The 26782-nt window shown below is 41.4% G+C and overlaps 1 long non-coding RNA gene across 2 annotated transcripts; it reads left to right on the top strand.

Annotated features, from left to right (window-relative positions):
* The first annotated feature begins 22068 nt into the window (after positions 1-22068).
* LOC112431416 (uncharacterized) lies at positions 22069-25769 on the top strand. Of its 2 annotated transcripts, none has more exons than XR_013095816.1 (4): positions 22069-22307; positions 23034-23191; positions 23618-23675; positions 25295-25769. It is a non-coding gene; the product is annotated as an uncharacterized LOC112431416 (long non-coding RNA). The 2 variants fall into 2 exon arrangements; XR_013095815.1 differs by having other exon boundaries at positions 25292-25769.
* The last annotated feature ends 1013 nt before the right edge of the window (positions 25770-26782 follow it).

The raw sequence follows: 26782 nt of genomic DNA, 5'->3' as shown, positions 1-26782 counted from the left end.
GAATCATCAGAGCTGATGGAGAAACAGGTTTACCTTTTAGGTCACACGAATGAGTTGAAGGGAAGTTATGAACTGTTTCTGAGAGACAAATAACACCAGCATCCTTTTCTAAGTAGCTGACAGCTGGTAACTGTGCAGGGGCGGGTCTAGCAAAGTTTTGCCAGGGGGGCCATGTAGGGCATTAACAGGGAAAGGGGGGCACAAAGAAATACTTTTCTTTGTTATGTCATTTAAAAACTTTGAATAAATAATCTTAATAATCTGAATCTTACAACAAACGTTTTCATCTGATGTAAAATGTATAGAAATCCATTATTGTACATAGTAATTTTTTTGAGGGTCCCATCATAATTTCTTCAGAAGTAAGTACTGTATATGATGCCAGTATTTTCCCACATTTTCTAGATACTGTACCAGTACTGTGTGTAAAATGCCATCAAAAAGTCAATTAAGTTTTATTCTTTCTCACCTGTCTTTCTGTCTCCTTTCACTTTTTAAAGGTTGCCATGTTAGAAAAAATATTTTGCTCTGCCATGCTGTTTATTGATGTGGTAAATGAATAGTTTATGAAAATATATCTAAATCTGTCATAAGTAATCAGTAATGGTCATGTCTCACCTCTAGTCTCCTCTGTCTTAATTTCAGGTTTTCACCATGTGTTCTAGATAGTTTAGGAGGTTAACTCGACCAAGCAGTCTACTTTTGGGTACAGTTTAGAATATCAGAATAGGGAGGATGGTGTAGGTTTTTAACAACTATAAATAACTTGTTGGTCTATAAAATGTGAAACGAACAAACAACATTCCTGTCACAAGGTAAAAGTTTCAGTATCAGTTTTCTGGAAAAGTGACTTTTATATAACTTTCATTTATCCAGGTAAAAAGTCTCAGTGACATTAAAATTGTCTTCTTTTTTTTTTTTTTAAAGAGTGACCTGACCAGGAGGGCAGCAGAAATTGCAACAAATATAACAACAGTTCTATCAGGATTTTTTGTGACCAATGGATCTGCGCTGATTATACTGTAGATACAATAACACAGAATCTTAAAGATACAAAACAGGTAATTTCATTATTATACATATAACCCCTTTGTACAGCCTCTTTACTGAAGCCTATTTACCTTTATAAGTAAAGACATTACACATAAAAAATAGAGAAATACTGGAAATCACTTTATCCTGAAACAAGAGCTGAACATGGTGTACAGATATTATAGAGCCGAAACAAACAGTAACGTTTCCAAAGACTGACAATTAAAGCAGGAAACAAAGGAAACTTACAGTTTCTTCAGCACGAAGAATTTCCACTCGGCACCTGACACTAAACAATAATACACAGGTGAGCTGCTTCCTGAAAGAAGGTTGGACTTCACCTGAAGCAGGTGGGAGGGGTTCAGCAGGAGTTACAGTCTAGTACAGGTGCGTCAAAAATTATTTTACATGGCGGGCCACATACAGCCCACTTTGATCTTAAATGGACTGATTCTTATATAGTGCTTTTCTACTCTCCTGGAGTACTCTATACAACACGCCACATTAACCCATACACACCAGCACTCTATGCTTTATCAGCGCTTTACCTAACTTATACACATTCATACGCCGACGGATGCATCGGAGAGCAAGTGAGGGTTAGTATCTTGCCCAAGGATATTTAGCATGCAGACTGGGGGAAATCCAGGAATCGAACCACCAACCTTCCAATCAGCAGATGACCTGCTCTACCTTCTGAGCTACAGCCACCCCAACAAACAACCAAACAGGCCAGACCAGTGAAACTCTTCCTTCTATCAGTGTAAAGAAGTCACATACTTATCTGTTTTTCTACATGATGAAGAAAAAAGCTGCTGTGACAAAGAAAGAAATCTCTCGGCACCACTCATTTTTAAATTGTAAGAAATGTGTGTTTCCAATTTTGTTTTAACTGTAGTTGTAAAACACTGAAATTTCTATAGTAAAATGTAAAAAAATAGAAACTTTGTCATTTAATTGTTTATTGCATAATTACTTTATCTAGTATAAATTTCTATAAGGAGGTTTTTTATTGGTAGGAAAATGTCTGAAAATAAAAACTGCTATCACTTTGGCCAGCTCCGAAAAATTTTGCAGTCTCCGATATCATTGAAATGCAGAGCAGTCAGATGCTGCTCATTCTCTTTTCTAAAACTGTAAATTTAATGAAATTTTGTGCCTTATGTTTGACAAACCTGATCTATATTTATTTCTAATTTAAATTAATGATACATTTAAATTAATCGTTTAATGACATATGTAATTAATTCATATTGGCACTCTTGACCCTGCAGCTGTGTTCATGAATTTATTTTATCTGTCAACCTATCAAAGTCATGGGACGGGGTTAATGCTGATCAAGTGAAAACCATTGCTTTGGCTGCTGGCCATTCTTTTAGTGGGCGTTTCACAGTATCAAGTAGGTGTTTGAACATGTGTATACCCAAACTATACTTAATGTTTGTGTGTCACCATCTGCATGTTTTTTTAATATGTTTTTACCTGAGAATTTAGGGGAGTAATATTCAAGTATCTGGTCATTTTGTGAAGATAGAGCCTATTATCAAAAGTGCTCCAACATTTACAGAGATGTCCGTTCCTGCTGCCACCTCACCTCCCAAATTGTGACAGATTGGTCAGAGTTTCTATACCAATGACAGCATGCTCCCGGCACACCACTTACTTACTTTTTATTTTCTGATGTTAACATATGTTATACTTGTTACTTGTGTATCTTTATACACATCTTTAAGGAGGAAAGGGATAAAGATACTGAAGACTGGTGTCTTCAGCCTGCACAAGAAATGATTAAATTGTTAAATCTGTTTTTTCTATATTTATTTGACTGCAAACTAAACACAAGCTGTCTGTTAGAAGTTTTAGGAGTCTTTATGTGACAGGTGATTATTAGTAGAACAAAAATAAAATCCAATTAACACCTGGTCTTTGTGTTTTTTTGTTCAATAAACAGCTGGACGTATACAAATAATACAAATAATCTTTTTTAAAAGAGATAATAAGTCATGTAGTAACTGTTAACTTTAACTGTGTAAGACTTGTTAGACACTATGAAACACATACAGATTTCTGGATGGCAGACTATTTTCACTGTGAATATTATTCATAAGGTAAAAAAGCAGTCCAGCCTCTGTTTCACAGCCCTGTGCCATGAGGCAAGGTCAGGATTTCCAGGATATCTGGAATCACTGACCCTAACACTGGGACCAGGATAAACGTGCACACGAAGCAGGTTATCAACTCACTAAGCTCACTCTGCAGCCTATTCACACCTACAGGCCAGTGGACACTCTTTCAAGGATGAGGATGTTCTCATCCAGGACAGGGAGGAACGCTGGCTTGAGCACGGAGTCAAGGAGGCCATTTACGTGAAAAGGGAAAGACCATCTCTGAATCAAGGGGGGGGCTCTGTGAATGGTACTCAAGGCTATTGATCAATGATCAAGGGTCAATCATCAGTGTTTGCTCGATGGTCATGATAATTTGCATAATAATTATTAAGAAAAAAAAAGAATAAACAATTAAAAAAACAGATGATGTAATCGTTTCTGGAGTAGGCTGAGTCTTCAGTAACCACAAACAGCATCAACATACTGGTTTGAGACATTTCTGCTCCTGGTGGAACTACTCTCTTTCTGGTTCCCACAATATCATCTGTTCATAACAATTGATTGTCTAGGGTCTACCTGTCTTGACTTTCTGTGTACATTAACCAATCAGATGTTAGGGTCTGTTGTCAAGCTGCAGTAGCAGCATTAACCCCGCCAGGAGGGCCCTTGAGATAAAAACATGAGCCAGACATCGGGTCTAAATTACTTCGCTTTTTCAATAATCACATTAACATTCTGTTTTTACCACACACAATAAAATGTGTTTACTGCTTGGTTGTGGCAGCCTTTGTCTCTTAGAACTGTCTGGAGAGGCGGTGGCCATAGTGCCATGTAAAACTATTTTTTAATTTTGAAACTGTTTGATAATAAATTATGAAAACTTTTAATATGAGCATATTTATCTTCTCTTACAAAAAGAACACATCAGTGAGAATAAAATACAAAAATTGAAAAAAAAACCTAATTTATCATGAAAGTTGGAAATGGATCACCTGTATGTAATAGATCTGTTTTTCTAGCATTTGTTTTAACAGCATAAATATTTTCTGTATGGTTTCACAGTATGTGAGTAACTGGTTAAAGTAGGGATGGCGTCAGTTGATGCAGCAAACAATATTTTCTGTTGAAAGTAGAAAAAAAACACTAGACAACAGATGAAGTCAGAGCTGAAAACTCCCTGAAAGCAGAGGCGGCTTTTACTGAAATATTTTAATGAGTTTACAGCACTGTATGCAGTCTGGTCTCGGTCTGCTGATAGTGTAGGGAGCTCAGTCTGTTTTTCTCACTTTCCCCTCATCTACACGCCAGTAATCATTCAAATAAGATATCTGATCCTCTTTAATTATTTAATTACACTTTTAGTGGAAAAGAAATTGGCTGCATGAGCGACACCTGCTCCCATGAGCTTAGTTATAAAAGATCCCTTCTTTCCACAGCGGCCCCATTTTCTCACCGCCCTGATTCTGACACCAGCTTCCTAAATCAGTTAAGTATTTCACCTGATCACCCTCTATGTTGCAGCCTATGAGCCAGCCTATGAGCCAGCCTATGAGGTTGTGACACAAGGGTTGTTTCAGTGAATAATGACAGTGCAGTGATGTTAGTGCTGAGCTGTGACATGGAGAAGAGTCATGGAGAGTTACAGATGGTCATCTCACCTCTGAGCTTTGGTCTGGCTCTCTCTGGCTCTTTTAGAGGGAGGGACCCTGTCCTCACACTGATCCATGCTGCTGAATTCACATCCACATCAGCTCACACACACTTTCTATCTTCACCTGCAGAGGAAACACAAATTATTCATGTGCACATCAACTGAAATCAGGGCCGGCCCGTGGCATAGGCCGTATAGGCAAATGCTAAGGGCGCCGTCCATCAGGGGGCGCCACGCCAGTGCCACAAATGTTGAAAAAAAAAAGTTGGTACTATTATTTCTAAATACAAAAAATAATCCCACGTTAATTAAAATGCAAAGTAAAGCTTATTTAATAGAAATATTATTTGTTACAACATTACACTACACTGCTGATGTAGGGGGCGCCACCTAAAATCTTGCCTAGGGCGCCAGATTGGTTAGGGCCGTTTCTGACTGAAATCCTCCTTTCCATCATGTGTGCTGTCCAAATATCAGCTGCTTCTTTTCTGCTTCATCTCAGTTTCAGCTGAATGCAGTCAGACAGCAGTGTGAGGCAGAGGAAGCTGCCATCAGCGGCTCTACTTCTACTATCAGTCCGCTAGATGGAGCCATGAAACCACAACAACAGATTTAATGTTTTTCTTTTCGTCACACATATAATTAAATGAAACTCTTTAGATTTTGGACTGTTGGCCAGACTAAACAAAGAACCTCAATACCTGTGGCTTTAGCCATTTAAAAACTATTTTATGAGATAACTGCTACTTTAATCATACTTTATTATTATAATAAATATAATCATTATAATTATAAGAAATTATAATCATACTTTATTTAAAATAAATTTTATTAAATACATTTATTGTATTTTATTCTGTGCATTCTTCTGTGCTTCTAGTTGCCACATTTCTCCATCATTCTACTGCCCATAGTTCAGGATCTTCTGGATGCTGATCTCCATGACAAGGTTTCGTTTTATTGCTGCACACTTCACTGCTCAGGTTTGCGTCAGTCCTCATTTCCACTTGTTCTTCCTCCTGCCACAGTATCTTGTTTATCACTGGGAAACAAGGTTAAAATCGTTCCTCTCAGTCTCCACTCTAAGAACTTACCTGGCCATCCACCTCCCCCTAGCACCCTCCACACCCTCGAGCAGATCGTTACATGGAGAAACCTTTTGAACTTAAGCGCGCTCACGATGACTCCTCTGCCTGAGTGTAAACAGTCAACAGCTGACGCCACATCTTCCGCAGGCTGCATTTGAAGGCCGATTACGTCACAGCGAGGCACCCATGGATGTCCGAATTCGAATGCTCAAATGTGTCCTTCTTTTCCCTGGATTTGAGAGATGGGTCGGGTGTATCCTTCGAGGTCAGTCACTCTGAGCAAAACACAAGCTCCAGCAGCTAGTGATGGTGAATTCAATTTTTTTTTTTTTTTGGTCCGGTTTGGATCTTTAGCCATCAGAATTGTTGTCTTAAGGCCAAGATAGATGCCAAGCGGATTTATTTTACCAAGTGGATCATCATGGCCTTGCCATATTGGTCCATTTGATTGACCTTTATTATAATTATGAATTTATTTTATTTTCAGTTGCTACAAATGGGACAGACATGACTGGGGGATAGGACAGGGAGAAAGAATGAAAAAAAGAGAGGGAGAGAAAGAAAACCAAAGGGCAGAAGAGACGGTGAGAGGGGGGGGAAGAAAGAAAAAAAACAAACAAACAAACAAACAAACAAACAAAACACCTGGGTCACCTGTATGGAGAAAAAAAAACAGAAGAGAAAGCAAACAACAAAGAGCAACATAATAAAAAAAACAGCACCATCACAATAAACTAGCTAGCAGTAGATATCAGTAGATACTAAATAATAAACGATATTGTGCAGCACGCAAGATAGACGGCGCACAATGTGCTTTGAGGCAGCAGCCAAGAAAGCTGCAATCCGTGTCTGTGAATACCCGTGTGTACACCTGTGTGCATACCTGTGTGGATCAGCATGCTTGCATTCCAAAGGTTTCTCCATGTAACGATCTGCTAGGGAGTGTGGGGAGCCACAGCCCCGTCCTCCAGGGTATGAAGCAGATATGGAGGAGATCAAAACTCCAGACATCCAGAGGCCCCCAGAACACAAGAGACCAAGGAAGACCAACAGAGGGGCAGCCGCGCCACTGTCCCAGTAAGAGCTGAGGAGAGTCCCAGATGAGGGCTCACTCAGCAGCCGCGGAGCAGAAGCCAGGGGGGGTTGCAGTGACGTGCCCGTGAGCTCCGCCGGCAGCCAGCCGTGCCTGAGTGACCGAGCCCCAGGCCGAGAGGCCGGGGGCACCCCACCTCCGAAGTGGCCCGAGCGAGCCCCAGGCTCCAGGCCCCGATAAGCGGCCGCCAAGGAGTGAGCTGGTGTGTACCCGGACTCCCACCCCCAGACACAAAGAACCACCAACGCACCGACACCTGAGGGAGTCCGCCACTGGCAGGGGAAGTGGTGGTGGGTGGAGATAGGCCTCCAAACCTTGGAGGGCCTGAGATGTCCCCAGAGAGGTGGCGTCTGATACCCAACCTGACATATAGACACAGACATACAGGCACACACAGATACAAACATCCATTCCCACCCTCATGCTCTCATATGCACTTACTCCACACTCAACCAACGTGGAGACAGACATAAAGAGACGCTGTACACACGATCACACTCCCCAAGCATACTCTACGAACCGGGTCTAGGTACCCTTGCCCCTGGAGGGGGGAACCGCACCCAGACCCAGGTGGTGTTACCCTTTTCCCTGCGGTGGGGAGAGGCAGACCGCCCCGACTCCGTAGCAGCAGGGAGGCCCCACACCCCAGACCGCAGTCGGACGGCCAACTCCTCCTAGCCCCCCCGCTCCAGCAGGCCGCAGAGAATGGGGGTGAGAGAAGACTCCAAACCTCCCTCCTCCCGCTCATTGTAGTGTTGATGCATGTGTGTTCTAAGGCGCAATTAAAACCCAGGAGGGCTTGGAGCTACCTGCCAGAGAGCAGCAGGTAAGCGCATAGTCCCTCCTGCTAGCCCTCAATGTCTATGTGTATTTAAAATTGAGAGGTGGGCAACGACGCCAGGGGTGAGGTGTACACCCTGATGGTAATTTGGACTCCGTGTATCGTGCCCACCCCCAAGATCCTATCTGTATGTGTAATGAGAGTGTGAGTAATGTGAATGTCTAAGTTGTGGGATAAAATTGAGGCAGAGGCGGCCAGAAGGGGACAGAGGGGGGGGGGGGGGGGGGGGGGGGGGGGGTAGCCTCCTCTGCACCCTGGTGACATACCCGTACTCCAAGGCCCTGCATGTGTGGGTGGTTGTGATGGAGCGGGAAGAGGGAGGCAGCTGGAGATGGGGAGGGAAGGAAGGGTGGTGCAGGTGACCCCTCCCTGGGGCCAGCTCCCCCGCCGACCCCACTCCCATACTCCGCGACCCGCCAGGGAAAGGGGGCCCAGGCCCATCCAGACCGGGGCCCAGTGCAGCAGCGCCTCCCGGCCCCACAGAGCCCGGGACAGTCCACCCAACCCCACCACAGAGAAAACTGCACCCACCCCACCATCCACTCATCTTCCAGACTACATGAGACAATAGACGCCCAGGCTGAGATCTTCCTCCACCTCTCCTGTATCTCCCCCTCCTGCAGAGAGTTCCTGAGGAGAGGAAAGCTCCTGCAAGGTGTGACAATCCCCTCCACCAGTTGAAGAGCCCCCCAGGTGGCTCGACGCACCGGCGGCACCCTGAACATCCGATGACCTGTATAGTGCACTCTATGTAGTATTTTGTATTGTATTAATTGCAGACTGGGATTTTTAATCAATTTAAAGGTTTTTAAGCATACCTGAGACCAGAAGTTTTGGTCTAAGCTGACTGATAAATTCTTTTTACCGAACTGACTTTGACTCACTCACCAAAATGAATCAGGTTTTTTGAGTCACTTGAGTCACTGAGTCAGTTGCCCAGAGAGTGCAAAAAATTTACATTTTCACGCAAACTTAATTTGTTTCCCCATTCAAATCCTACTGCTAAGATGAGTGATTGAAAAAGAAAACAACTATTTTATAGATCAAAGAAGAGCAACAAAATTAAGATTTCTAAAGGGAACATTTATTTTATTTTATTTTATTAGTATTTTCCCCAAATGTGTCAAATATATATTGTCTCATCTAAATAATTTAGTGAAATAGCGAATTTCTGATTATTTTACTTACATTATTGCAGCAGCAGTATCCGAGTCAGACACCGGCTGTGTCCCAATTCAGGGTCTGCACGCTTGAAGTACGCGCACTACGCGTACTACGTACGGTGCGAAGTGAGAGGCTTGTGAAATGGAACGATCTAACCTTCGTTGCGCTGTTCAGGTTGCCTAGCAACCATGATACTAACCGCGAGAAACGTTACATACAGCATTGTGTGACAGAAATGAAGAAGAAAAAATGTTTTGTTGGTCATTCATTTTTGTCATGACATCACTTTCATTAGTTGAGTATCTGAGGCTGAGACCATGGGACTGTAAAACATGATTGGGCTTCATTTCTGTACTGAACAGTCATTTCAAGATTAGTTAGTAAATAACAATTAGCTGATGTTGTTCATGAGACTAAAATCATTTCACTGTGGTAATGTAAATATAATATATGTATTGTCAGATTATTATGATATATATATATATATTACAGCAGTGAGCTTGAACTCTGGGTCAAAGATTCAAGTTGCATTTCTTTAAATATCCTTTCACCTTAAATCTTCACTCGAAGACAAGTATGTTTGACAGTGTATATACAGAGGTATTATATATAAGAGACAAATATTGTTCTTTTAATATATTGGCATTACTAAATTTGGCTCAATGCTTACATATATGTGTAAAAACAAAATGTACGAGCTGTGAAAACTGTTTCTGATAGAATGAAGAGTAGACTGATATATTAAATATTCCTTTATTGGGTGAGAAAATCAGACCATGTCATAACTGCTTTAAGTCATACAGAATAGATATCAGAGCCTTAAACAGGCTGACTTCTGCTAAATGGGTCAAACTGGGCAGAAAGTATACAAACACCTAACATCCTTATAGAATATGATGTAACACTATAGATCAACTTACCTCAGAATATATAAAGCATATAAACAATTACAACAATATGATGCAACAAGTACTACTAATCCAAAATACTCAAAGCTTCAAAGAACTGAAACAAACATTTATTTTTAGGTCCATTCTGCTGCTGATACATACAGTATATATATTTTGAAGTAGAGGCTTTAAAACCAAGTTAACGCTTTTTTTCCTGCTGGTCTGCTTATTATCTTTGCAAAACAAACAAAGTGTAGACTGAATGTTATATTGGGTCAGTCTGACTATCAGACTTCATCTCAGGTGAAGGTATGACTCTTCCACAGCAACACGGTCTGACTTCCAGCAGCTGAGAGCCAGGAGGAAAGGGTGAGTGAGTCGTATGTAGTGCGAGCGTCCACTGAGCTGTGAGCCAGGGGGCGGTAATGCACCTTAACATTGGTTGCCAACCAAGAAGAAGAAGAAGAAGAAGCTGTGAGCCGGGAGGGACAGGGAGAGTTGATTTGTTCAACTCGTTTGAGCTGTGAGTTGGGAGGGAGGGGGAGAGTTGATTTGGTTGACTCGTTTGAGCTGTGAGTCGGGAAGGAAGGGATGAGTGAGTCCTTAATCCTGAATGAGGCCGGCTACGGAGGAACTGAGTGATTTGTTCATGCTTCGATTCCGCACCGGATATTAGCTCTCAGGAAGGGAGGGGGTGAGTAACCCAAATGTGCTGTTAGCATGTTAGCAGAGCGATGATACTGTGAACTGATGAGCTATTGTCTTGACGTGAGCTTTCTACTCAAGGCTTTTTCTTCCAGTCCAGAGCAGAAATGTTTTTGTTAATAAACTGGCTGTTGTTTTTTTCCCACAATTTTAATTATAAGCTAGATATATTTCTACTAATGAAATTAGTTTGCTAACAGCAACAGGGATGAGTCAGTGAATGAGTCATTTGGGATTGGGAATCATGATTCATGAGTCAGTAAAGTGATTCTCGAGTATTAGACGATTCGTTCATGACTCGCACATCACTACCAGCAGCCTTTCTCTTAGGAAACAAACTACATTTACTTATTCTTTGCAGAATATTGCGCCGACATTACGTTATATAGAGCAGCAGCTGCCAATGTTAAACTGCAACTATCACCAGGTAATGTGAGCGTGTTTCTTGAATTAGCAGCAGGTGTTAAACAGCTGACAGGTGAGCAGGATGTATGCAGGTAAACTGAGGGTCCATTGAGCTGATCGCTAGTGTCGCGAGGACAATGTTGGCTCGTTATTTATGTTATAAAAACAGAGACACAAGACCAGGCGGAAAGAGATGACGGTTCGCTGAAAATGAGAATCTGCGGATGTAACATCTAAGCTGGAACACCGGGGCTGTGAGCTCTGTACACTCTGTCAGCTCACTGTTAGCGTAGCTAGCAACAAACAAACATCAGAACACTTTTGCAAACATGTTCTATGTTGACAACCTGACCAGACGTGAAGATTATTACACTACATTTGCTGCTAAAACAATATTAAAAGGGTAGTTTGTGAAAGAAAAATTTGGTATTTTTAAACTTTACTCACAGTTTAGAGCGCCACTACCATTGCTGCTTGTGATTTGAAATGCATTCTGGGATACCTGGCTGCCCCAAGTCCACACTACCACCAGTTCATAGCAATCTAGGATCGACCTGTCTTGACTTACTTTGCATGGTAACCAATCAGATGTTAGACAAGCTGCATTGGCAGCATTAACCCCCGCCCCCTGAGTTTGAGGCTGACAGATAAAATTAATTCATGTTGAGAGCCAGGCGTCAAATGTGCCAAAATGAATGAATTAAATACACCATTAAATAATTAATTAAATGTGTCAATAATTAATTTAAATGTGAAATAATTAATTAATTAAATGTATTATGTATATTTATTTAATTAATTCAATTTTTAATTAATTATTGACACATTTAATTAATTAATTAATTATGTCACTCCTGGCATTCCTTAGAAACCTCTTGCGCCTTTTGGAAACTGGGCAAATGACTCAGGCAGATCCCAGGAACAACATGTGAGATATCTGCACAGAAGAGAATTGTTCAAGAACAGCTAGGATACTAGATACTGTTGTACCTTCAAGCTCACAGACCTAGAAGATGAGAGATATAAGGATTACAACTGCACACAGACTGAGTGGGGAATTTATTTCTCTGTATCTCTCACCCTTATCATACATTTCGATATACAGCTGATATCATGTAAGCTATTTAATTTATTTTTACCAGAAGATTTGTGCATATATACAAAAAAGTAGAGTTCCTTCAACACTGGTGGAAATGGTTCTGTAACAGTCTGTCCCAAGAAATGACAAGAATGAAATTATTCAGCACACAAAATCAGAGATAAAAAGCACGGTCAGCGACCGAGTAATAATACAAAAGCGACACAAAACCATGTGAACATATATAAGACTTTTATTCATTTTTTCCACAAATTTCAGAATATTTAGCCCCTTCCTTTACATGTGTGTGTTCCTTGTAAAGGAAGCACTCAAAACGTGCGGCTATCCTAAATGAGCGTTCTTAAAGTCAGAAAAGAGGCACAGAAAAGAAGACCAGACACCAGCGAGGGAGGATAAGAAGGACAGACGCAACAACATTGTCATCCCCTATGTAGCCGGTGTATCAGAGAAACTCAGGAGGGTTTTCTCCAAGCATGACATCCCGCTGCATTTCAGACCCAGCAACACGCTCAGACAAAAACTGGTTCACCCGAAAGACAAAACGCCAAAACACAAACTTAACAATGTGGTATATGCTGTACAGTGCAGCGAGGAATGCTCAGACCTCTACATTGGAGAGACCAAACAGCCACTTCACAAGCGCATGGCACAACACAGAAGAGCCACCTCCACAGGACAAGACTCAGCAGTCCATCTGCATCTTAAGGATAAAGGACACTCTTTCAAGGATGCCAATGTTCACATTTTGGACAGAGAGGACAGATGGTTTGAAAGAGGAGTGAAAGAAGCCATCTATGTCCACTGTGAGCGACCATCTTTGAACAGAGGCGGTGGTTTACGACACCAACTCTCTGCCATCTATAATCCAGTTTTGAGATCCCTTCCCAGACGCCTTAACGCCCACTCACATCCTGGGCCATCTGACCTCAGGAATTCGCATGATAAGGTGGGGCCAGGTTTCACAATGAACACACCCGAAACTCTGGCTGATTGGGACCCACACCCAGTTTCACACCTTGGCTCAGGCGTTTAGAGGATCATCAGGGGGTCCTTTTGTCCCTCTGTGGGGGGTTACTCCCACTAGGTTTATATCTGGGACTCTCCACCATTTGACCTTAGAACTGAAGAAGCTTCTCGGATGTGAGGTGAAATGTCTTCAAGCAACTTAAAGAAGTCCAGACGCTTTTCTTTGCAAGCTCCTTTGACTACGATGACCTGGATGACTGAGAACCTTCACAGACATGTTCTATTGTTTGTCCACTCAAGGTTTATATGGATTTTAAGAAGTATTTAGTTAAATACTTATGTAGTAATTAAGTTACTTTTCTGACACAGTAATTAGATAAGTATTTTAAATACAATATTGACTAAGTAATTAATTACTTTTTTAAAGTAACTTACCCAATACTCACATATCTATATTATTGCTAATATATATTGTAATATATCTATATCACTAAAGCACTTCTGGATGGATGCAAACTGCATTTCGTTGCCCTGTACCTGTGCATGTGCAATGACAATAAAGTTGAATTCTATTCTATTCTATTCAACACTGGTGATGAGCTTCGCCAAGGATGCCCTTTCTCACCAATTCTGTTCATAATTTTTATGGACAGAATTTCTAGGTGGAAGGCTTTCACTTCGGTGGTCTCAGGATCTCATCTCTGCTTTTTGCAGATGATGTGGTCCTGTTGGCTTCATCAGGTGATGGCCTCCAGCTCGCCTTGGAATGGTTCACAGCCGAGTGTGAAGCGGTGGGAATGAGAATCAGCACCTCCAAATCTGAGGCCATGGTCCTCAGCCGGAAAAGGGTGGAGCACCCACTAAGGGTCAGAGACGAGTTCCTGTCCCAAGTGGAGAAGTTTAAGTATCTCGGGGTCTTGTTCACAAGTGACGGGAGATGCACTAGGTGGAAGACAACCTCAAATCTCACAATTTTATATATTTGCAATGCTACTGGAATTTCTTGTATTATTAATAGTAGAGTCTAGTAACTGATTCACATCAACATTGATTATAATGCATTGTTATTTTTGTGCAGGGAGAGCAAAAACATAAAAAAACCCTCTCAGCTTGTTTGGGGCCAAAAATGGCCAGCCCATGCTTACGTTTACAAAGTGCTATAAAATTAATATATATTTTAAAAAATTCCACTTTCATTGACTTGAGATTTTTAAATTGGCATCAGTGCTGTTCATGGAAATCAAAATTTCATTCAAATTCAGAATTTTAACCCTTTAAATACCAGTTAGATCACATAATTGTGATTTATAAAGGGATAAAAGCATAAAATCCCTATTTTTAGTCTAAATAATACATGGCATCTGATTTATTTTTTAACCATGATGGAGGTTAGATGCATAGCAATAATTAACAGTATCAATGATTATATATGCATCTTTATTTTTTTCTGCAGTGACAGAAAAACAAAAAAAACTCCCTCTCAGCTTGTTTGTCGCCAAAAATGGCCACCCCCTATTTATGTTTACAAAATGCTATAAAATTTATATATATTAAAACATTTTTCTACTTTCATTGACTTGATTTTTTTTTAAATTAGCACCGGTCCTGGTCATGAAAACCAAAATATAATTCAAATTCAGAAATTATACCCTTTGCATACCAGTCAGATTACGTATTATTACTATGTTTTTTTGGGGAAAATAGCAATAAAGTTCAAATTTTTCTCAGCATATGAATGATGAAACCTAATATATTTTTTTAATCATTGCAGGTCAGTACCAATAACAGTAACAATGATTTATTTTTACTTTATTTTATTTTGGGGGGATGAATGGCCAAAAAGAAAATCACAAATAGTGTGTTAGTGGCCAGAAAGGCCATTTAATGACCAAATAACCACTGAAATGATCACTAAAATGATCAAAATGTATATTTTAGTGTGTGTGCTTCTGTTTGCATCCTCATTAGCAGCAAGATGTGGTAACCACACTAGAGTGGTTTTTGTACGCACACTTTCCACACCCGGTGCATGGGGCTGCTGTTCCAATCCTGGAGGTGCGCCTTTTGCACCTTCTTCTCATTTTGTTGGTGGGGTGTGGGTCACACTCTGGTTCAGACTACTGTATCTTGATATCAATGGCAGAAGTGGCTGAGAATCGGGTACTAGGCCGTTTTGCAGTTGTTGAGGTCACCAGCATGTGGCCCAGCTCTTCCAGGATCACTCTTCATTTGTAGGTTGTAGAGGACTCCCCCACTTCAGTGAAGTTGTTTCCTTTTTGTTGTTGTTGTTTCCAACGGGACAAAGGCATCGTATCCCAAGACATCCAGGAGATTGGAGAAAAGAGCCAGCAGCCATCAGTTAGTTTTCCTTCAACAACTCGAGGTGCCAACATCCTCTCTAGGTTATCGAAGCTGTATTCATGTTTTTTGTAGTCCAGGGGCCCGTTCTTCGTACGTCGCTTACTACATCCAAGATCAAATGACACATCCAAGACCAAATCATCGCGCTAACCGTGAGCTCGCTAATCCGGTTCTCCGAACACACCTGCTGTTGACGATTAGTACAGCTGGATGAAGTAATGTGAGATCACTGGGTGTCGTAAAAGGGGCTACACATCGATAGTAGAAACATTGATCGGCAACCCTCTGATTGGTCGGCGAAAATGTCGAGGGAGCGCGCTCGGTATTTTTCGGCAGCAGAGCAAGAACTCTTGAGTGAGGGATCTCAGGAGTTTCAGAGTTTAATCAGAACGCAAGGGAACACTGCAAAGGCTGCAAAAGCAAGGAGAGAGGGCTGGCAGAAAGTTGCTGACAAATTAAACTCGTAAGTAATTTAATAATAACAATAATAATGGAGTGGATCTATATAGCGCTTTTCAAGGCACCCAAAGCGCATGACAATACCACTATCCAGTCACTCTCACATTCACACACTGGTGGAGGCAGCTACGGTTGTAGCCACAGCTGCCCTGGGGCAGACTGACAGAAGCCAGGCTGCCATATCGCGCCATCGGCCCCTCTGGCCAACACCAGTAGGCGGCAGGGTAGATTTATCATATCACACTATATTATCCAATATTATATTACATTATATTATATTATAATATGTTATATTATATCCCCTTTCACATTAGAGCCACAACAGGACCCACTAGAACATGGGAACAAGTAAAAGTGAAATATAAGAATATTCTACAGAATGGTAATATTTATCACTTATATTGCTTTTAGTCTCTAGGAAAGAGACCCTGGAATAATCTGTTTGTTTGTTTATAACAGCAACCAAGAAAAGGGCAGAGCAAAAAAAGACAGGTGGTGGTCCTGCACCCCCTCGTCAACAAGTTGGTTAAGTGAATAATACCCTCACGGGAAAATCGATATCTCTCAATGAGCACACTGTCGCACTGAGCTAAAGGATCCTGTCTGTCCCGCAATATACGCTGAATTCTGAGGACTCTCCTTATCAATCTTGCACCTTCTGCAATGGGTGGCTCGCGTAAACGGACAGGACATGGCTGCGACAGGCTTCCCAAATCCACCTTCGCTTTTATAGCCGTGGTCTCTCATCTTGATTACACGAAGTAATTTACAATTACTACTCTGAAATATGAATTACATCTGTAATAATCACATACATGTAACAGAATGTTAATAGTACATTTCCCTTTTTTAGGAAATGACCTGTATGTATCTGTGTGAAATCAATAAATGGATCAAGTGCTGCATTATCTTTAGTTACATTGATAATATTTATTTATGGTGAAACAGTGGTGGAATATCGCTGTTGCTTTCGTATAAATGAAGCGGACATACCTGCGTGGCCGCGATCTAATCCTGTTTACATAAAGTAAGCCTGCTCCCGAGCAGGTTTACGCTTACGGCTCTGTTGCTATGACAGCAAGTCCCGGATGAGCTTCGGGGAACCGAACGATCCAAGATCACGCGAAATCGTCAACAATCAAATCCAGCTAACTTACTTAGCGAGGTACGAAGAACGGGCCCCTGGACTGCTTCTTGCTTCCAGGCTTCCTTTATTCCCCATCTCTAACTGCTGATTCCCTGTGTGTTGTGCTCAAAAGAAGCACATTCCTCCGTTGCTTTGGCCATGGTAGTTTTGATGAAGGCAAAGACAGACAACAAAATCTTCCTCTGTTGCAACTGGAGGAGCTGGGGTGGAAGCTCTGGGTTGTTTCCCCTGTGCCAGTTTTCATCTGAGGACTTCCTCTGCCAAGGTGACCGAAGTAAAGACATTGTCCTTCGAGCTCCTCTGTCAGTTGGAGTATGAACCCCTTTCCCTTTTTTACTTCATGAGAACTCCCAGTTTTGTCATCCAACATGCTGTGTATTGCTTTATTCTGGTTCAGGCTCACATTTCCTATTCATCTATAACCCTCCAATCCTCACACATTGGACTCCTATGTAGGTTTGTAAGGGTGCACAGCAGCTAAAAGATCTCCTTTGTTATAAAAAAAAAAAAAATCAAAAGTAGATCTCAGGCTGCTAATGCAGGGAACTGAATAAAGGGTGAGCCCTTGTTTGATACCAGCGGGTACTGGATTGTAAAGCAGTCTTTCTTCAGTAGTGGGACCCACATGGTTTTCCCTTCATGAGGGATCCACTCAGTCGCCGGCTCCTCAGTCTCAGAAAATGCTCCTACGTTCTTTTCCATCAGCTGCTTGGCCTCCACCTCCGTGCCCCCCAACCTCAGTCCCCATCAAAGAAAAGGATTCAGGCACTGGCTAGTACTCATCATCAGTGGTGATGCGGTCAGCCTCTTTGGAGATTGTCCCTTCATCTTCTGGAGAGGAAGTTTCTTCATCTTGGGCAGATGTCTTTCCTTCAAGGGCAGAGGACTGCTTGCTATCCTTGCTCTCTGACCAGATCATATAGACAGTGCTTGAAGCTGTGATGACCTTCTTGCCATATTGCCAGAATAAATGACCTGGAAGCTCTTAGGATTACTTACAGAAGTAGCACTGACTGCACCTGCATAAACTCCAGGACCTGCAGCTGCAGGTTTGAATTCTGCAAAATGTCCTGTAATTTTCTTTTTGAGAGTTAATATTTGGGGTATGGTATCTTTTTATGAAAATACAAGAGTAGAAGTGCTTTTAGCATGTGCTTCAAAGCTAAGTTTGACTGGAAACCTCAAAGCTCAATAAGTTGAATCAACAGAAATTCACTGCAGCCTATGTATTTAATGCATCACAATTTATTCCAGTCTATCTTGCAAATACATGTTTGTGCTGCAATGTCATGCATGAACACAACCTATTAGATCCTTAAGATCAAATCTATCAACGCGCTTGTATTAAAAACGTTTCTATATTTAACGATCTGCTAGAGGGTATAGGGAGCCATAGCCCTGTCCCCCAGGGCATGAAGTAGGCAAGGAGAAGATCCAGGCTCCAGATATCCAGAGGCCCCAGAGTTCCCTGTGTTAGCCCAAGGAGGACCACTGGAGGGGCATTCATGCCACCCTCCTGGGAAGAGCTGAGGAGAGCCCAGATGAGGGGTCACCGAGCAGCCACGGAGCAGAAGCCAGAGGGGGCTGCAGTGGCGTGCCCATGGGCTCTGCCGGCAGCCAGCTGTGCCAGAGTGAACCGAGCCGCAGGCTCAGAGGCCGAAGGGCTCAGGGCCCCCCCACCCCCCGGAAGAGGCCTGATCGAGCCACGGGTGCCAGGCCCCGCCAAGCAGCCACCGGTACATACCTGAGTGCCCAGCCCCAGACACCAAGAACCACAAACGCACCGACGCCTAAGGGCATCAGCCACCAGCAGGGAGTGTGGTGAGGGGAGATAGGCCTCCATACATTTGAGGGCCTGAGATGTTCCCAGAGACGTCGAGTCTAAGACCCGACTTGACATATAGACACAGACAATCAGGCACACACAGACACAAACATGCATTCCCACCCTCATGCACACATATACAAATACTCAGCACTCACCCAACGTAAAGACAGACACAAATGGACATTGTACACACAATCACACTCCCCAAACATACTCTATACCCCAGATCCAGGTACCCCTGCCCCCAGAGGCAGAAATCACACTTAGACCCAGGAGATGATACTCTTTTCCCTGGGGTGGAGACAAGCAGACCGGCCCCGGCTCCGCAGCAGCAGGGGAGCCTCGCATCCCAGACCCCAATCGGACGGGCAACACCTCCTCCCTGCCCCTCTGCCACATTAACATAGTAATATGCACAGCTACAGGTGGTACATCTGCTTACATTGTGTTACGAAATCAGTTTTACCTCGGTTCTTTTTATTCCTCGAGCATCCAGAGATGGCACCGGACTCAGTAGTCATTTTCACAAAACCTTTATTCATCTTTACTCATCTTTACTCATCTTCATTTATCTTTACTCTTCTTCATTTATCCTCATTTAAGCATGCATCTTCGAGAAGGGAAGACTTGCCAGGCCGGTGTCCCTCTGCAAATCTTCACCCCTTTGTCTGTGAGACACAGTTTTGTAGGGGCGACCCTATCATAAAACCCCCCACGGTGTGCTGCAAACTCTGTGTCTGTGTCTATGTGCACGAGCACATGAATGCCTACATGTGCGCGTTCCCACGTGTCTATGTGAGTGCTCGTGAGTGACTGTGTGCGCATACCTGTGTGTATGTGTGTGCACATGAGTGAGTGTGCGTGTGGATGTGTGTGCATGACAGTTAAAACACTGTGGGTGTAGGTGACTCCCTAGGTCATAAAACCCATCTCCCTTCCAGACCACAGTTATCCAGTTACAAAATGTTGAGACCCCCACCCAAACATTCTCTGGGAAATTTCACTCAGCATTAACTCCTCTCTGTTTTACTTTCACAGTTCAAGTGGGGGAGGGGTCTCCTACAATCTACTCCTAAGTTCACGACACAGTGAGGCCTTTATTACTATATTGAGGGCAGTGTCAATGTCTCTACAATAGTTCTACATTCTATGTTAACACATTTCTAAACTCAAAAATAAGCTAAACACTCCTACAATTGCTAGCTGCTAATATGCTATTAGCATTATAATACCTTGAATTTAATACAAAAAGTTAAAAACAAATCTCATTAGTATTTTCCTTCAGATACCTTCAAAGTGCTTAATTCAATGGCAAACTCTGCATTCAACAAGGTAATCTGCACTTATTATTTGGTATTAACAGTTGTCATCCTATACATTGTTGTACATCTGTCACGTTTCTTTCTCCACAACATGCAGCTGCTCTCTATGAGGTTGGTTCCAAATTCACCATCAAGGAATACCAATAAACAAAAAACGACTGACACATCACTCTCAAGTGCATAGAAAGAAATAACTTTCATTCATGGTAATGGTGTCCATCTCTCTCTGTTGAAAGTTTTAAATTTCAGCCAAACCTGTGCTGCCTTACCTGTTGTGGGAGCCTACTATTTAAATAAAGTCATTGGTTAAATAAATTGGCATTCAAGTATAGTGTACAACATGCCAAAATGTGCAATACATCGAAACCATTTAGTTCAAAATTAATTCAACTATGATGAAGTGATAGTTATGGCTCTTCTCCATACAGCGGATGATAACTCGCACTTGCTGCTGATACAACACGTTCTCACTCCCAACTCGTCAAACGTGTGACGCATGGTCAGGCTCCCTCTGCTGCACTTATGGACGCACAGGGTACCCCTCTTGCGTCGGGAATTGACGTGAAGGGTCCTCCGATTGAAGAGATTGCCGCGGAAGTGCCTTTTGTCTGTATATTTAGACATTTTCCAAATCACATTGTAGTGACGTATACAGAACACAATAAATTATATAATGTAAACAACTACCTGAAAAACAGGTAGAACAATACTTTTGTATCGTTTATTGCATTTACGGAGGGAGTGATGTATGCTGGGTAATGGCACAGCTAGCTACTGGGTGACTTTATTCACCCGCTTCGGCTGTTATCAGTCCATACAATGGGCGTTATTAGCACAAATCAGTCCCATAGATATGGGCCATCTCCTGCTGGATTTTTCAGAAGGTTGTTCTCATCCATCCAGATGGAGGATCACTAACAGGAGCGTGGAAGACTCCAGAATCCACTCTGGCTGCAATCCGGTGGATATACAGTGTTTACTGGTAAGACCGTTTAAACGGACAGCATTTATAGAATGACTATTAAAAGTCAGCGAGTGTCAGTAATGTTAATGTGGTTATGTTAGTAATACACCGAGTGCTAATATAACAGCTGTAAGATGCATTTGTAGATGTTATTACGTGTTTTACCGTCTTTATGGTGCTAGCTTAAAGTTACGGTGTAAACGTTAGCTTATATTGGAGGAAAGCTGTTACTGGTTAAACGATGTTAGCACAGAAATATTAGCTTCTGTCATGACTGATGACGTTACTAGTTAATAAAGTTTCCAGTAAAGTGTTTAATCGCAGCCACAGATTGACAGCAAATATCTCGATTAGCTTCAGTGCATCTATAATAAATATGTGCAAGTTTCAGTGCTTCGTTTAAACTGTATGATACTTATACTGACCCAGGGTCAGTGTAAAATACAATCCTAGCTGTGTGAACAAAGCCTGGCTCCTTTAATCCTGCATGACAAACCTCAGGATGCAGGTTATTATTACGCTTTCCTGCTGGCACACCTGTCACACCTGAGAGTCAGCGAGAAACTTACAGTGACGTGGACGTCATGCAAAGACTGCCAGACTCTGTAATACTGCAAATGATCAGTGACTCAGGTTAACACTAAACTTTAAACGGCACCTCTGTGTCTCTGTGTGCTGAACATCTAGGATTGAGTCAGGCTGCATTGACTGTGGGACTTTAATGTGTTAAAAGCAGGTTGAAGACGGCTCAGAAACATTTGAAGATTAAAATTTAGCATTATGGCTGCTGGTGGTTTGTAAAGCCTCTACTCAGCTGTATTTTTGTTACTAACTTATGTTTGTTGTTGTTTAACACAGATTTCAGAAGAGCAAATATGCTTAATAGTTTAACTAGATTTCATTTGTCAGTGTGGGACTGCTGAGTCACTGGAAGAACTCATTTCATTCATTCTCCACATGATGTTCATTTACAGAAATGTTTCACAGGAACTGATTCCTCCCAAAGGTTGAACTAGTGTGTTTCCATAGATTACCTCTGTATGAATGTACTTCTTAAATGAAGGCAAGTGTTTGTCCTTTTTTGTTCCTCAGGTACAGTACGTGATATCAAGGGCAGGCGGTCAACACTGGGGGTAGACAAGAAGCAGACGTACTTCCAAGAGGGAGCTGCAGTGAGGTCAGAGGTCAGAATCTGAAACAGCTCAGGTTTATATTTTAGAGGTTATAAAAAATCAAAATGTATTATTTAAAGAAACCTTTAAATAATAGTCATAATTATGATTATTATAAGACATATCAAACATTTAAGTGGATTTTCTGTTACACATATTGTGTTAGCCCTGCGATAAACTGGCAGCCTGTCTTTGTCCTGTATCAGCTGGGATAGGCTTCATCCTCCCGCAACCCTGAATTGGATACATTGTATTCCAATTATGTAATCTGATCATTTACAAACTCAAGGTATCTAATCAAAATGTAAGTAATAATTATAAAATGGGAAAGCAGAAATAAGTGTGACATAAATGTAAATGTGTGAGCTGACATAGAGGACAGCTACATGTAGTCTGAAAAACCTTTGTTGTCAAGTTTGCAGGTATATCAGCACGAGACATTCTTACATAGAAGAGACATTAAAGTCTCTAACTCAGTGAAGCATTATTGGTCCCGTTTGTTTGGATAAATATAGTAAGTTGATGTTTGTGCATTTATTGACACATTTTCTTAAGTGCTTATCCAGTTCAGGATCACAGTGGAGCTGCAGCTGGATATGTTCAGTAAATAAACCTTACAAAAGTTAACAATAAACCTGCATCCATGTACGTTGTTGTCCACAGGATGAGAAAATCAAGCTGGAAGACTGTGGAACATGTTAATAAATGTTTGTGTGTTTATGCCTGTGTCTTTCACAGGAGGCGCTGGAAGGTTTCCCTAATAGTTCCTGGTGAATCAAAGCAGAACCATAAAGGTTGCTGGACTGCATGATGGCCTTACCCCTGAGCAGTCATCCTGTTAAAGGAGGAACCAGTTAGAAGCTGTTTTCAAAGTAGCTGATTAGATTTCATCTCAAGTAAGCAATTAACTGTTTGTTCGTTTGTTCTGCCACTTAAAGAGCATTTAAGGACGTCTTTTGAGTGTCCAGTTGAATTAATTCTACTGGCTCTCATGGTCATTTGTTATTATAGACATATTTTTCATGTTCATCCAGCTATTTAGTAAATTCTATCTTTTTAGTAATATCCGTCAGCTATAAAATGTAATATAAATATAAAAATATCTAAATATCTCCTGCCCTTTATATTTTAATGATGTAAGTCTGTTATCGTGTTACATTAGCATTCCTCACATATCAATGAGATGCTGTACAGTACAATCCTACTGACACAGCAGAGGGATAACGACGGCTATTCAACATCGTTACACGACACATTCGAGCTGCATGACGCAGACAAAGTGACTAAATCATCTTTTTTGTGGTTTATTGTCTTCAAACCAGCAGACAAAGCTGATGGCAGAAGATGTCAGAGAAGAACTTCAGGCCGTGGACTGAAAAGGTATTTTTTTCTTGTTATCAAAAGACATTTGGAGTGACGGCTTCTACAACTGGTTGTACTAAAGTAAAGCTTACAGTCTAAGAAATCTCAGTGTTGATATTCAGCACAAAGAGAAAAGCTCACTTGTTTGAATTTATTTACAATCATAGTTTTATAAATTCTGACTGTAAACAGCTTTACAGCTTTGATATTGTTTGACACTCGATATCAGGTGATAGTGTTTAATTTAAAGGTTTCTGTGTCCCAATGAGCCATTTACACTGATCAGTGTCAGTTTAACTGTAACACATTCATTATTTAGATTCAACAAAGAAATAACTGAACGTAAAAAATGGCAGCCCTCAGGCCAGGTTTATAGAGATATATGCATGCATTATGAAATTTATGTATCCCAGATAATTGTTATTCATCTAGTCATGGCAGACCTACCTCTTCCTCCCAAGTTAACTGCAACCCAAAAGAACTAGTGGGGCTATTTACACACTCACAACCAGTGTGGGGTAAAAAGAGCCACCAAAAAGCTGTCAGCCACAGATGTGCTAGAAGAGTTAGAAACTCTACTTATGGATGAAGGAAATTGCCGTCCCGGGTTTCCTCCGTGGCGTGAGCGATAAGCAGAGTTTTGTCCTTTCCTTATAAGACTCCTAATTATTCAAAGTAACACTCAGGTATGCCGTTCAGCTGGGTTAGTTACGATATCGGGAGCAGTTAGGAGAACAAAGTGATACAGAGACTGTTCAGATTGCTTTCCCAGAATCAACTCAAAGGTTTATTTGGTACACAGCAGTTTATATAGAGAAAAAAAGGTTCGTGTGTCAGCTTTCCCAGTTCAAACCGGTACAGACTAAATAAGGAAACGTCTTCCTGCCTTCTGAGCAAAGTATCCCTTGTGTAGTTTATCAGTTCAGCTACAATTTATGATCATCCCAGCAAAATACACTCCTAGACATAGAGTACAGAGTTCTTTCATTAGTGAATTCTGAAACAAACCACCTGGCCTTTAACGAGCCTTTTCCAGGAGATAAAGAAAAAGGGAGGATGGGAGTAAGGAAGTGGTCTCGTCTCTGTGGTGTTTTCGACCTTGGGGTACCAGCTTGTGAGTCTTACACATTAATTCTTGGGTCACAGAGAAAGAGAAAAACAACTAGTAGATGGGCCTTATTGAGTAACAGTTTTCCTGTATAAAACAATATCCTGTAAATGCTAACCGTGGTATCAAAATATCACAACAATGGAGAAACCTTCTAAGTCTAACAGGGAACAGGTACTCCTGCCCAAATAACATGATATAACCCCACATACAGCCCAGCCATAAAGTGAACCAAGTCATTTAGTTAAAGACAGCATGGGACCAAATGCATGTAACCAGCCTGCACCAACCTGACATTTCTTCCTCCTGAATTAAATGAATGAATGGATGAAAGTTAAATGACTACAAACCTAAAGCCACTAGTTCCCACACTGGAGCTCCCTGACACTGTGTGTTAACCGTATTTAGCTTGTGTCAACAGTTGTAACAGGCTAAGCCACCTGAGACACTGCATTGAATGATTGTTCCTGTCTTAATGATTTCAGCTGACTGGTTTCAGCTCAGATGTTCTGCTTTTTCCTTTCAGTAGATCAAAGCAGCTCGTGCTCCTTCTGCTTCCAATTTAGAAGAAGAAGAAGAAGGCGAAGGCTTCAGCGAAGTGGCGTTCATGGTCTCAGTGAACAGTCATGGTCACACACTGCATGTGGTTTTAAAAGCAACATGTTTGTTCACCACAACAATGGAGATGTGTAATATTAGTGCAGCTACGGTTTGTTCTTGAACATCAGTTCTGTTTTCTACTTTGATCACTTAGACCAAAAAAGTGTTGTTTTCAGATTCTTTCTTTTACATCTATAAACCACCTGTTCATTTTTTTATTACAATCAGTTTCACATAAATGTTAGTGTTTCCTTTATGATCTTTTAATGCTTACACTACACTGTACACATTAGAGACATTTCTGTTACCTGTTTCTGTTGACTCAGAGTTGTGAAATGTTCTTTTATTTGATACACAATATGAAGTTCATAATTTTCTTACAAATAAAACTCTAATGACAAACATGAACATCTGTGCTTATTTCTGAGACATGAGTTTTTGAATGTGTTCATATTTAGACAGTGTGCATCTGTCTGCTGAAACTGTGATGGTGAACCTGAGGTGATGGTCAACAGAAGGCAAATATATATCAATATAAAACAATACTGAAGTAATGTCTTTACCCTCTGCAGCGTGTGCACGCAATCACCTTATTCACTGTAGTAAACGTGCACCGCTAGCTCACGTGACTGACTGTCTCCATGGTTACATCGTATATTATTAGCTATGTAAACAGCTTCCATAGATACCGTCATAGCTCTCTGCAGCTGTAACACTTAAACACTTTGCAAATCATTTCATGTTTTTGATAGTTATGAAGACAGAATATGTTTTTAAGGTCATGCTAGGCAGTTGCTATGGTGGTTGCTGTGGACTTGGGTGGACCGCGTCCGATTCCTGTTATTAGCTGTCCGCCGTAGGAAGGCTGCGTTCCATTTACAAGTAGTGACAGTCTGCCGCAACTCGAACTCAAACCCCACTTTGTTCTTTAATTATAGGCCTTTTATAGCCGTTCATGACACACGCACACACACACATAAAGCATTTGCCTCACCATGAGAATGCAACTTTACCTAACCTAACCTTAAAGTATCTGATATAGGATAGAAAAATGAAGCAACCAGAGATTTAATGATGAAGACTCTGGGTTCTGTAGTTCACGTTTTACAGTCCCAAATGACTCTTTGCATATGATTTATTGAAGAGGACTTTAGAATGCACTTTACATTTAGACTGTTGCTGTTTCATTTTTTACATTGTTGCCGTGTTATGTCATGAATAAGGTTCACCTGCTGGGGGTTTGATGGATCAGCTGGACAATACAGTCAAAGACAGACTTCATTCATCATATGCAAGAATCCTAGTTGGATTTTTGTTGTCACTCATGTTTTTGAACCAAATATTGAAAACAATTCTGACAGACTGGATACCTCGTCAGGGTGTACATTACCTTGTAGTCAAGCATCCCAGGACAGAG

This window comes from Maylandia zebra, linkage group LG23, assembly GCF_041146795.1.
Source record: "Maylandia zebra isolate NMK-2024a linkage group LG23, Mzebra_GT3a, whole genome shotgun sequence".
NCBI lineage: Eukaryota > Metazoa > Chordata > Actinopteri > Cichliformes > Cichlidae > Maylandia > Maylandia zebra.
Note: the sequence above shows the minus strand (reverse complement) of the source record. Positions and strands in the feature narration are given on the sequence as shown.